This window comes from Carassius gibelio, chromosome A6 (genome assembly GCF_023724105.1).
Source record: "Carassius gibelio isolate Cgi1373 ecotype wild population from Czech Republic chromosome A6, carGib1.2-hapl.c, whole genome shotgun sequence".
Taxonomy (NCBI): Eukaryota; Metazoa; Chordata; class Actinopteri; order Cypriniformes; family Cyprinidae; genus Carassius; species Carassius gibelio.
In genome coordinates this window covers 3,086,648-3,100,625 of record NC_068376.1, presented here as the reverse complement: position 1 = coordinate 3,100,625, position 13,978 = coordinate 3,086,648, and the positions used below count along the sequence as shown (strand labels likewise).

Here is a 13,978-nt window from a genome sequence, read left to right as displayed (position 1 = left end):
AGTTCAAGGTAATTTATCAAAGCAGTCGGTTTTTAATTAAACACTCACATCCACAAATTCCAAACTAATTTTCCAAAGTAATTTCCTGGATACTACTTTTTCTAAAACCAGCATTCTTCTGCACAATAACAACAAATATCTACGGAAGCTTGTTTCCCACCATCGGATAAAAAATACAAATAAAAGTAAGTAATTGTACATTTTTTTAGTTTTTAATAATAATAATAATAATAATAATAATAATAATAATAATAATGTAAAGTAATACATGTGACTTAAAATTGTGAGATAAAATCTGAAGTCTGGGTTTATCTCTCACAATTCTTATTAATTGTTTAATTTTCAGAATTGCGAGAAAAAAGTCTGAACATGATGCAGATCAGAAGGATCTTTATATAAAAATATTTATTTTAATTGAAATATTAATACTGCAGAATTTTAGTGAAAATGAAAGGTACCGTAAGTAATTTCTGAGAAACGCTGTTGATATATGAAACGGCCAAAAACACACACCCGTACCCAAAAGACTCACACCCCTATCTTGATAGCTCCGCCTCCAAATTCACAAACATACAATGCAACACAGACTGTAACACTTTGATGATTTCAAAACACTGATCTGCTGCTTTAAGCCACCTGATACTGCAACATTAGCTCAACCAATGGCGTGAGTTTGGGGGCGTGACTATCTGTTCGTCCAACCAATGAAAGATGTTTGGGAAACATGTTTAATAACAGTTGTTATTATTGCAATTAAATTTGGCATATATGACACACTTCACCTGTAAATACCTTAATGAAATAAGAAAATATGATCATGTTTCAAGAAATACATTTTTATAAATATATATATATATATATATATATATATATATATATATATATATATATATATATGTATGTATATATATATATATATATATATATATATATATATATATATATATATATATATATATATATATATATATATATATTTGCATTATGATAGCATTTTCATAGCATTATTTTAAATGCCGTTCTTTTGAGCTTTCTGTTCATTAAAGAATCCTGAAATATAAAACATATCGCAGTTTCCACAAAAATATTGTGCACCACAACCGTTTTCAACATTGATAATAGTCAGAAATGTTTCTTGAGCAGTAAATCATCATATTAGAATGATTTCTGAAGATCATGTGACACTGAAGACTGGAGGAATGATGCTGAAAATTCACAGGAATAAATAGAATTTTACAGTATATTCACAAAGAAAACTTATTTCAAATTATAATAATATTTCACAACATTACAGTCTTTACTGTATTCTTGATAAAATACAGACAGACTTGGTGAGCAGAAGAGACTGTAAAAAAAAAGAAAAAAAAAAAAAAAGAAAGACCTTAAACTCTTGAACAGTATATACAGTATGCATCATATATACATAAATGTAAATGCTCATTTTTTTGAGTGATTATGCAGAGCAGGATGTAGACTACGAAATGGACAGCGGATGTGATTTAGGTGCATTTTGTGGACTTTATAGTCCATTAATTAACTTAATTAACAGTATTATATAGGTGTATGTTTCTGATCATAAACCATGCAGCAGCTGAAGCAGATGCGATAAGAACAACTTCACTGTAAAACAACAGCCGAGCTACTGAACGGATCTGAGCTGTACCGAAGCATCAAGCATCAGAATCACAGCCGAATCAACTTTTGAAGCTTGCAACTAAATTATGTATTTACCAAACCGAGCCCCTCTCTCCCTCTACCTTCTTCAAAAGTGTGATTTTTCATTCAGTGCTAATTTGAGAAAGACAAACAGCTCGGGGCTTTCAGGACAGCCTGCTTGACATTTTCACAGCTTCAATTATTCACACTTTTGACAATACAGCCGACAGCCCAAAAGGGTACCGCAGCTAAATGAATAGAGCGTGCTATTTTCTCTTTTCTCTCTTTTTTCAGTTTCTTTTCTCTTTTCCTGCTCATATGATGGCTTCTGTCTATCTAGTATGTATTCCTGCTTGACATACGGCTGTATAGAAAGGTCAGAATCACCGTATTTCACCATGTGTCACTACAGTATGTACTTTGAGTACTTTGCCTTTGAGCTAGGAGGCACTATATGACAGGACATGCGCAGTGATTTCTGAGCTAAAAGCCAACAGGAAACAGCCCATTACTTCCATAATGTGATGCATTTGAAGATGCATGATGCAAAAGCAGTGAGTAAATAGTTATGAATAACATTATTTTGGGGCTAAGTGACATCAGTCATAATGGGAACAAACTTTTTTTCTTTGAATAATGTGCAATATGGAAGATGGTTTCCACCACATTATGATAAATAAATAAATATTTAAATATGCATAGGCAAAATAAATAGAGGTAATTTTGAGTTTTTTTTTTCTTGCAATTCTACGTTTATATATAGCAATTGTGACATTTATTCTTATAATTGCGAGTTTTTGTCTCTTATTTGCAAATTATAAATTCATAACTGGAGAGTTTACTGTATATCTCAGAATTGTTAGATATAAAATTCGCAGTTAACTTTTATTTCAGTACATTTTGCAATGACAAGACAAATTCAGGATAGCAAGAATAAAGTCAGAATTGTAAGATGAAAAAGTCAATTTTTTTATCTCAACTCATCTCAGCACATCTCACAATTCTGACTTTTTTCTTTTTTATATCTCAATTGTAAGTTATAAATTCATAATTGTAAGTTTATATTAGGATATATCTCACTATTCTGACTTCTTCCTCTGAATTGCGAGATATAAACTCAGAATAGTAAGAAAAAAAGTCAGAATTGTGAGATAAAATTTGCTATTACTTTTTATTTCAGTACATCTCACAATTCTGACTTTTTTTCTTAAAACTGAGTTTTCATATCTCAATTTCAAGTGATAAACTCATAATTGTAAGTTTATAGTATATTTCACAATTCTTACATTTTTCTCTGAATTGTGAGATATAAACTCATAATGGTGAGATAAAATTTGCAATTGCAATTTAATTTAGTACCTTTCACAATTCTGACCTTTTTCTTAGTATTGCGAGCTTATATCTCACATATTCAAGTTATAAACTATTAATTGCAGGTTCATAGTAAAACTCTCAATTCTGAATTCTGAAATCTGAGATAGCTCAGAAATGCAAGAAAAAAAGTCTAAATTGTAATATAAAAGTTTGAAATTGCCTTTTTTTTTATTCCACAGCAGAAACAGGCTTCCACAGGAGTCTGACCAGAAATGTGTATTAAGAAAATGGTTCAGTTTTGATTTCATGTTGACTTTAAGCAAATTTCACCATGGCGATGCATCTTTCAGTGCTATTGTTCTTCTCTCTAGTTTCTCATCTAGAGATCACGCTCTCTCTCTCACAAGGAAGATTGTGTCATAAAGAGAACAGAACACAGAGTTTCTACTCATTTTTTGCATCTCTTTTTCCTCCCGATTGATGCAACACATGGAAATCATGCAGCAGATCTCCAGAACCAAACACTCGTCTCCATTTCTGCAGATATTCAATACAAGGAAGTGCATGAATAATGTAGAGGCCAGCGACGCTGTGCTTCATCAGCAGGCCGCTTCTGCCCAGATAGTGTTATAGTCCCAAAGACACGTCCTTCACTCTCTTTCATGGCCAATTAGACCTATTTGTCCTCCCGTATGTAGGTTAGAACCATCAGAGCTGTGATTTGTTTTATATAAAAATCACTGCTGGGATTTAGAAGGTCATTTGAAATCTGAAATAGCTTGAGGACAGCGTTTTCTCTGGGGTTTGAGTGACACATCAGAGAGCACAGTGACATTTAGGAATTAATGTAGTGAAAGTCTTCTCCGCTGATGGATTTAATGACGTGACTCTTGAAAACAAAAACACAAAGCTGCTTTACTGACGTCTCTGAGCTCCTCACTGCCTAAAGCCTAAAGAGACAGCTGCCCACTGAAACAACATCAGCTCTCATCCAATTCTATTATTTCCAATCACATTCTTTAAAAGTAATTTACTGTATATGTTACAACATATATTATATTAGATATTATTTATTTATATATTATTTATAGATGAATACTATTAGTAGTAGTAATGATATGATTAGTAATATATACTAAGATTTTTTAAAATAAATTAATACTTTAATTCAACAAGAATGCATTAAATTACTTAAAAGTGCCAGATAAGATAAAGTTATTTAACATATTTCAATTTCAGATAAATGCTGTTCTTTTGAACTTTTTACTGTCAAAGAATCCTGAAATATAAATTTCAGCACAACAGTTTTCAACATTGATAATAATCAGAAATGTTTCATATTTTCATGATTTCTGAAGATCATGTGACACTGAAGACTGGAGGAATGATGCTGAATGATATTTTAAAATATATTTACATAGAAAATGGTTCATTCAAATTGCAATAATATTTCACAATTTTACTGTTTTCTTTATTAAATAAATGAAACCTTCACTGTAAAAAATGAATCGTGGGTCTCGTAATTTTCATTTAAAAAATTAAGGTGATAATTAAAAATAATGTGTAGATTTCATTAAAGAAATTGTGATTCAGTGTTGTATAGAAAGTAATGAGGACTTTTTACTAAGAAAACCAAGAGATGCGTTTTCCTAATTTTTTTTAAGGAGACTTAAGCAGTTTTGGTGCTTGAATTGGGGAACTGATTAAACTAAAATAATTAAGGAAAGAAGGCTGCCTATTTATTTGAAGTGAATTAGCTCAATTTTGCAAATTTATTTTAGAGGTGATTGTTAGTTCCCAGCATGCTTTGCATATGGGTGGATATGGAGAGTACATTTTGAAATTAAATGCTACTTTATGTTTTTGAGTGAAGGGAAGCATCTATTAATGTTTAATGTTCAGTTACGTTTGACATTTGTAAGAGTTTCTCTTACATTGAAGTTTCCATTGCACAGTGCAATCGTTACCACTGTGCAGAAGAGTAGAGCTTATGGTTATGGATACTACTCTTCTAAGATATTATACCTTGTTTAATGAGCAGTAGCCTTGCTAGTGCTAGTGAAGTACTTTCCAGTATTTCTCAAGTATTTTCCTATTTGAGCTGATTGGCTGTATACAGTCTTATAAATGTATAAAATAACAAAATACAAACAGACCCCATTTAAAATCACAGACTTTTGAGAATAAACCTAAAATAAATGAGCACATTTCCCTAATTATATTAAATTTTCACATGATTTATTCAGGTAGATTCCATTAAAAAAATCAAGCCTGAAAAACTACTCAAAATTATTACGTGTAATATTGTTACCATATTTTTTTAAGTAAATAGCTCATTAGATTTTTTTTACAGTGTTGGTGAACAGAAGAGTTTTCTTAAAAAAACTTATTGACTCCATATTAAACATTATAGTATTTTAATGCATGCATGCTTAAAATTATTCTATGCATTTATAATAATCCTGAATTAAGCTTTTCCACTGAATGCATTGCAAACATACTTTGTTTTTAATCATAAACAACACTGCAGCAATACAAATTATTTATATATATTTATTTTGCCATTCTAAAGAAGCTCATGCAAAAGTCAGTTTATTTGTGTCCCAAATGATTTACCCAAAACCATGTTTATCATTGCTAAAGTGAAGCCCATCGCTGATTGGAGAACATTATTTAGTGACGTGCAGCTTTGACTCTTAAGCTATCATGCCACAAGACATCAATCACCTCCAGTTCAGCTTCTCTCTTTTCTTTTTTAGCACAAGAGCATATTGAGGTCACTAAAGCAGTTAGGTGGGGCTTATTCAGGCCAATAAAAAAGCATCCACACACACACACTTACTGAAATAGTGCTGCTTGAATGAATGTTAATTTGTGGCATAAAGACACAGCTGGTACTGCGAGACGTGAACATTGTGTCACATTCAGCAGCGAGCGCACACAGAGAGAGCTCTCAGCCCGAGCCCTGTTTAAATATGAGCAAGCGCTATTGAAAAGGCTATTGATCTGCCAATGATTAGCAGTCCATTCATGGCCTTTGCTGTGGCTGTTGGCCCTCGCTTCCTTATTGACTCGCCATGATGGACTGACTTCGGCCCATTCAAGAGGAACCCGTTCACAGCGGGAGACTGAGATAAGATTGAAACTTCACTGCTGTTTGAGGGCTATCGGTTGTTAAGATTGTTTGGAGGTTTCTAAAGAAAGCAAGAGTCAATCACTAATATAAATGTAAAACTTTGGAGTGCACAGTAGATTGAGGATATACTTTAAAACAAAGTACAAAAAATTTGAACATTTTGTACTGAGTTTAGATCATGCAACAGATCTTGTGCACTAAAGTGAATACACTAATGCATTTCTACATTTCTCTATTTGATCTGGTTTGTTTTAAAACATGTAGAGAATCAAATCTAATACAGCACTGAATGCATCTTTTACAGAGAAGGCAAACACAGAATGCACTTTAATATAATTATTGGAAATATATAAATATGATTATTTCAATTAATTGAAACAGACTATATTACTTAATATTTGTATGTAGAGTTTTTAGAGTGTTGCAGCATTATCTTTATAACTTCATATCATCATAACTCTGTTAAAATCAATTGTGCATCCAGTTTCCTGTTTGCTTTATGTGAGATACTATGTATGACACACATTTGCGCTCCAAATCTGTCACATAAGAGCCTCCATTTCAGTTAGGAATCTGCATTTTTGTCTAAGTTAGGATGCATGCAGATGATAGACAAAAATGCATTGCACTATGTTGTAGAAAAGATGCCTAGGATTCCTCTTTTCATTCACATTTTGAGAACAATCACGTCAGGATACTCAGCTTTTGTCAGTGGAGTTAAAAAAATAAAATCAAAAACAAAGAGATAATATTAAGAAACATGGATCAGACAATGTGAAGAAAGTTTGTAGACTGAACATGCATCTCATCGTGCTCTACAACATGTCTTGTGTTCTGTGTATATTGTGTATTGTCTAAACTTTTGTATTATTGTCTTTTTTCACTGCTTATACACAAAATGATCTTTCTATATATTGTTGTCAACGTTAATACTGAATCAGTGCCAGAACCTGCAGAGAAACATAACTTCATTCTCCCATAACTGGGCTGAATAACAATAAAATGAACCTGAACGTGCATGTATTTGCAAGTGTCCCTGCAAAAGAACCTAACTTTAATAGCTAGTAAAAATATAACACAGTTCCAATATTACTCAGATTAAAACAGTAGTATTAATAAAAAGGCATAAGATGAGGTATTAAGCAACAATCATACGCAGTGCAGTATAAAGCCAAGATACCTAGGTCTTCTGTGAGCTGCTAAAACAGTGCATGTAAGTGTGCCCAGAGACGAATCAAGCATTTTCCAAGCCATCAGCCTGTTATAGAGAGCACTACAGATGACACGCACTGCACTAGATAAAAACTCAACAAATGAGAGCTAACGCATCAATCTGAGCAGATCTGATGTATTTTTGAAGATGTTAAAACTTGTTATGCAACACAGTGTTCATTTATAAAACTTGACAAACTTTCAAGTCATGCATAAACAAAAATTAAATTAAAAAAAAGTATTTTGCAGAAAGTGAAGCGGTAAGAATCAAATAAATGCAGCTGAGGGTTAATAAGAGGTGCTTTCAACAGTGCAGACAGATACCAGAAAGAAGAATGACAGAGCTAGATGCACAAACAGAACCAGAACTGAGCTGAACCTTACAGAATAGCAAGACAGATGTAGAAACAAATTCAGTTTTTTCCAAAAGGCAGACATTAGCAAGTAGTTGCTGAAAAACATGCAAAATAATGCTTATATTGACCTCCTGCGATGGCTAAACAACACTTCTGACAATATCACACTCTATTTTTGCACCCTATTCATAGGAAGCGACACGTCAGTGTTAAAACTGCACATATCTGTATCCACACAGCGCTTTTTAGCAATGCAGACATTTTATTCTGGTTTCTACTGAAATTGTTCTTGACCTCGTTATGGAAATGTTCCAGCTAGAGGTCAGGAGAGCATCTGAAACCAGCTTTCAGCCTCAAACCGGCTTTACAATCAACATCCGTGACCCTCCAGCAGATACACAATATGAATTAATGTGGCTAGCCTTCTTAAACAGTCATTTTTGTTATTTAATAAAACCCAAGTCTACCGCACACTGGAAAGCCATTCAAAACTAGAGTAAAAACCAACAATTATCACTTTAATAAACGCAGTTTTGACTACTCTGGGCCTGTGTTTAAACCTGGGTATATATAAGATAAGACTGACAGACAGTGGCCATTTAGGAACTAATTTCCCTTCACTAAGTGCTTATTAGCTAAAATGCATCAACTACATGACTAATAACCTCATGGCTGTGTTTCAAAACCCAATGAGCGTTTCTACTCGAAAAAGAGACCTATGATGCCCAAAAACGCCTTCTATGTAGTCAGCTCACTAGGTTTTGAGGCACAGCCCAAGCCCTCACACTGTGTTCCGGCTAATCAGACAAAAACACATATGCATACTTATAAAACAACAGCAAAACACACATACTGACACACATCTTAAATCAAAATGCACGCATAGCCTGACAGACTGATGTTCTATCGTCAGCGTCTGATCTGAGACTAGAAGGTTCAGCAGATCGAGGACTTTTACCTCAGATGGTGTCCGTCGCTCTTGAGAAACATTAAACTTCCCAACGCCGCTCTTCGCCTCAGTGTGAGCTCAGGTCTGTGTGAGATCAGCAGCACAGCAAACACGCAGCATTTCTCCTTAAAATCACTTTATCTCCGGCGAGCGCGAAAACGAGCCACTCTGAGCTCCATCACTGCGAGATTCATCCGCGAGGAAAGCAACACAAACAACACTGAGAGGGAGAGGTGTGCGTGTGTGAGAGTGTGTGTGTGTGAGAGAGAGAGAGAGAGAGAGAGAGAGAGAGCGCGCGAGAGAGAGAGAGAGAGAGAGAGAAAGAGCGAGAGAGAGCGCGCGCGATCGAGATCAGCACCACGGACAGCGACCCCATTCATTCAGTTCAGACGTTTAGCAAATAAATAAAACATGAGTAATAAAATCGGTAACACTTTACAATAAGTACATTTATTTACAATAAGTGAACAAACAATGAACAATACATTTATTAATCTTTTTAATAAGTCGTTCATTGTTAGTTCATATTAATTCACATTTCATTAACTAACGTTAACAAGCATAACTTTTGATTTTAATAATGCATTAGTAAATGTTGAAATTAACATGAACTAAGATAATAAATGCTGTAGAAGTCTTGTTCATGCTTAGTTCACGTTAACGTTAGTAGTTAAGCAACGTTAACCAATGAAGCTTATTGTAAAGTGTTACCAAAAAAAATATTTTTATCTTTATTCTTTTTTCATCTTCAAAAGCTTGCTAATAATAGACTTTTTAATTGCATATTTGTCTCAAAAAGCTAAATGTGTTGTCATCTTAAAATTTTCGCTCTTCAGTGGAATGCAAAAGATGTTTTGAAAAAGTAAAATATTATATTTCCTAAAAAAAAAGTAAAAAAAAAGAAAAGACTCTTCATTCTGACATATTTCTAAACTTGCCTCTCAATGGCACATAAAATTAAAAACTCTTAACCGGCCACTTTTACATGTCAATAACATGGTCTGTTCTTTTCTTGGTTCTGGGCAAAAATGATCTTCAATGTGTTCCAAACCTAATACTGAAACAATAACAAATCCATGGCAGAAAGAACAGGAGGGACTCTATTATAGGACAGAAGCTGGAGCATTTTAATGTTAGTACATGTCAAGCTTGAATTAAACTGTTACACATGGGACAGAAGACCATGCACGCACTCTTTTTGACAGACTTACTTAACATATTGATAATAGTTTGTTCTGTATATTTAACAGTCTCTTCTTCAGGTCTAGAGTGGAGTGGAACCAGAAAAAACAAAACAAAACAAAAACAGTTTCGTCTTTATTTACCAGCAGAAGCATGTGACACATATGCTGAAGTCTTCTGGGAGGAGATGTTGGGAATAATATGTCAGCTATGATCTGAGGCGGTGACTGAAGCATTTGACTCTTTTGAAGTGATTCAGATGCTTGATGCATCCAGATGCAGTTGTTATATCAGAGTGAACTGGGTTAAAGTAGATGCATGAATTAAGTGCACAAACAAATCTGAACAACTATATAAATTTCTTTCCAGAGATCCTGGAATATTGCAGACATGTACCACTAACATGATACTCTTTCCATCATTAAGTGTTATGTTAGATTTCATATTCGTATTGTGATACAATTCTACTCTGCAACCAAAGTAAAAAGAGTAGTTTATGCTCTGGTTACGCCCAGAGATGTTAACTTATCAATTATAACTTAAAATTACAATAAAAAAATTAAGATATTTATAAAGTGCGAAAGTTACCATCACATTTTAAGCATCTTTTGAAATGCTATTACCACATTGATTGGTTATATTACCAAATGATGTGTAATTAGATTTTTTGAACAAAAAGGATGAAGGTTTTAGCAAAATACAAATGCCACAAAGCCTCCCAGAATTAATCAAATCCATTTAGCATGCATACAGATGTTTGTGCTCTAAAAGGATGCCACTTTTCTGTTATAATGTCACTTCCTCAAAAGTCAAAATAAATAAAGCCGTGACCTCGCAATGTAGGAAATTGTTGGTTGTTCTCTAATTTTGATCTCCACTGTATATGTAGCATACCATCAAATGATCCAGTTAAGGACATTTGCTGTAAATGGAGAGATTAAAGATTAGTGAGACTGAACACATGTATATCTGCTGCTCTTCTATCATCATGAAGGATTTCGGAGAAGCGTTTAGCCCCGAACTGCCAACAGGCATCTGACACTGCAGTCTACAGCTAGTTGCTTCGGATTAAAAGTCTAACAAGCGGTACATTTTTGCATACTTATCCTTTACACTCCCTTTTCTGCAGAAGCTAATGGGATGAAGCGAGATTCAATCCGAACCTTTCCGTTTGATCCCACCTCACACACATTAAATCCAAATGCCGGCTCTGTCCTGAACCACACTCTTACCCAAACTGCCCTCAAACTTTCCCTCTAGTCTGGATTATCCTGAAGTGACCTGAAACTTCTTATATATGAATGCATTTACGTAATAGCTTAAACTACGCATCTCTTTTTTGCTGAAGGCGATTATTAGAGTGATGGACATTGGGCTACTGTTCAGATTATATACCCTACCGCTAATGATAAAGAAATACAGTGAGAAATTCATACGTTTATTTAGCGAGGATTCATTAAACGGATCAAAAGTGACAGTAAAGACATTTATAATGGAAGATTTCTGTTTTACTAAAATGTTCTTTCCTGCTGTTCTTTTGAATTTTCTATTCATCAAAGGAAATAATTATCAACGTTTCCACAAAAATATTCGTCATTGTTTTCAACATTGCTAATAATCAGAAAAGAATTATTTCTGATGTATCATGTGACTAAAGACTGGAGTATGAAGCCGAAATTCAGCGTTTCATTATAGGAATAAATTATATTTTAACAATATATTCATGTAGAAAATTAAATTTTGAATTTGTAATAATATTTCTCAATTTATTTATTTTTTTTACTGTATTTTGATCAAATAAATGCAGCCTTGGAAAGCAGAAAAGCTGAAACTATGGAACATAATAGCATGAGGTGAGTGGTGATCTGTTGCTCTACGTCCAATAATCTATCTTTTGCTCACACTTAAACATGCACGCATGCACACACACACACACACACACACACATACGCATGCACATGCATGCACACGCATGCACACGCACACACACACACACACACACACACACTCGCGCGCGCGCACGCACACGCACACACACACCAAACATGTTGGATTCAGGAGTATTTCCCTTGATAATCACTGCAGTCAGTGTAAATGGTGTTGTATCTGCAGGCATTGAGAGTTGAGCTGCATCTCTCTCTCTCTCTCTCTCTGAGGAAGAGTGTAAGTCAGTAATCAGTGCAAACACTACCACACCAATTAATGCATTCAAAGACAAAACAATTTCAAACAGATTCAAACACAATTAATTTAGTCCCACATAGCTACCTCTAAAACAAAAACAGTCCATTCAAACATTTATTTTTTGTGCTTTTGTTTCTGTTTATTATGCAGATCTCTATTTACAGTATAAAAAAAAATAAAAAACGTTGCTATGCACCATGAATATTATCATCTCTTATGACAAATTGCTTGTGATGTTCTTCATTTGTAAAGTGCTTTGCATAAAAGCATCTGCTAAATGAATAAATGCAAATCACAATTCTTAAAGGGATAGTTTACTCAAAAAACTTTACCCAATAAACTTCTCTCATCATTTTCTCACCCTCATGTCACCCCAGATTACTTTCTTTCTTCAGATGAAAAAAAAAGAAGAGTTTTTGAAAAAAGAAGAAAAATCAGTCCAAATGAGGGAAGTGAACTGAAGTGAGTTACTCCTTTAACTGTTGTAAAATCTCTTGAATACACAGCTTATTGCTTTAATAAAATACAGCAACTGAAAAGTGATAAAAGACAAGTGTTCAGTAAACAAATGCATTAAATAAATATGTATATATTTTTAGAACAAACAACTTTATTAACCTAACTGAAGAATATTTACAGTTTCTAAACCACTTCAAGACTTTAATGCATGGTGCATTTATCAGAAGTTCTAAGCACAGATCATCTAATTAAGTAATTCTCAGAACTGTAGATGTTTATTCACATTCAAATATGCTTTGTGATATTTGTACCCAAACTCTTTTAAATGTATTTTTAGCTCATCAAAGAGGGATGAGGGGTGATGTCAAAACCACATGAAGAGCTTACGTGACGTGGCATCTGATCGGCAGATGGTTGTGAGACACATGAGAACATCCATAGATGGGAACAGCTGCCATCCGCCAAATTCAGCCCAAATCCGTTTAGAGACAACAGCTCAAATGATCCCAAATAAACTATTTTACAGTAGGTTCATGTTTTTAGGATGAAAGATGAAGATAACATGGCCTAACTCCATATAGATTACACTCAGATTACTCAGACAGGAGAGAGAGAGAGATCAGGCAATGAGCACGTGCATTTTAGAGGTTGCATTAAAACAATATTTTTGGAGCACCACTTTCAAAATGCAACCATAATTGCAGCCATGAGATTAATAAACACAAAATACGGCTAGTAGTGGAATAGTATTGTAATATTCTAGAACCTTTCGAAAATAAAATAAAAAAAGCTTCATGCAGAATGTATAATTTATCCCTTCAGATTACTGAAAATGTGATTCACTTCTCCTTGTTCGCAAGACAAGAAATTATTCCTTTGCCCTCCATTCTATCTGAAAGTCTCTCTCAGGATTTATCATATCCACTGTATTGTTTCTCCATGAGCTGTCAGATCGTTCGAGGTAAACCAGCTCTAAGCATTGTTTAATATTTCACAGATTTTAGTAAAAATGGGAAACATTCACATCTAGTGCTGTCAATGAGGTACATTAAACAAAAACATTATCCTAGCTGTCTAAATCATGACATGCTGTAAAACTGCTTTAGAAATAAAAGCTAAATACACTGACTTCTATTCTCAGCCACAGACTGCATATATTTAAAGTGTTTATATGATCATTGTGGAGTTTTATTAATATGAGATAAAGCTCTGCTTAAATGCCAATATAAAATCTATAGTTGGACACGGTTCGCATCAGTCAAGTGGTCTCATCCATTGAAGTAAGCGTTTTTCCAGACTTGTTAGGGCAGTTTTGTAAACTCTCACCAATTCATAATGGGTCATTAATCAAGAGTTTCTAGATCCAACGCTATTTTGTTCTAATTGTGTCCAATTTACTCTTGGAGCCACAATGAAATCCCTATAGCTCAGAAATTAAACCACATTGGGCCTTGAAAATTAAGATAACAAAAGAAATCTTTGCTTAGAACCAGAATCTAATAGGATATTAAAATATTTTTAAATACTTCT

At 33.9% G+C, this 13,978-nt stretch overlaps 1 protein-coding gene across 2 annotated transcripts in view; it reads right to left on the bottom strand.

Annotated features, from left to right (window-relative positions):
- Positions 1-8,844, bottom strand: part of LOC128015272 (disks large-associated protein 4) — a 93,261-nt gene extending 84,417 nt beyond the window's left edge. The window contains exon 1 of one of the 2 annotated variants that reach the window (XM_052598976.1): positions 8,633-8,844. The gene's annotated coding sequence lies outside the window, so the exon portion shown is untranslated. The remainder of the gene's footprint in view (positions 1-8,632) is intronic. The other variant, XM_052598975.1, reaches the window with a different exon arrangement.
- Positions 8,845-13,978: the final 5,134 nt, after the last annotated feature.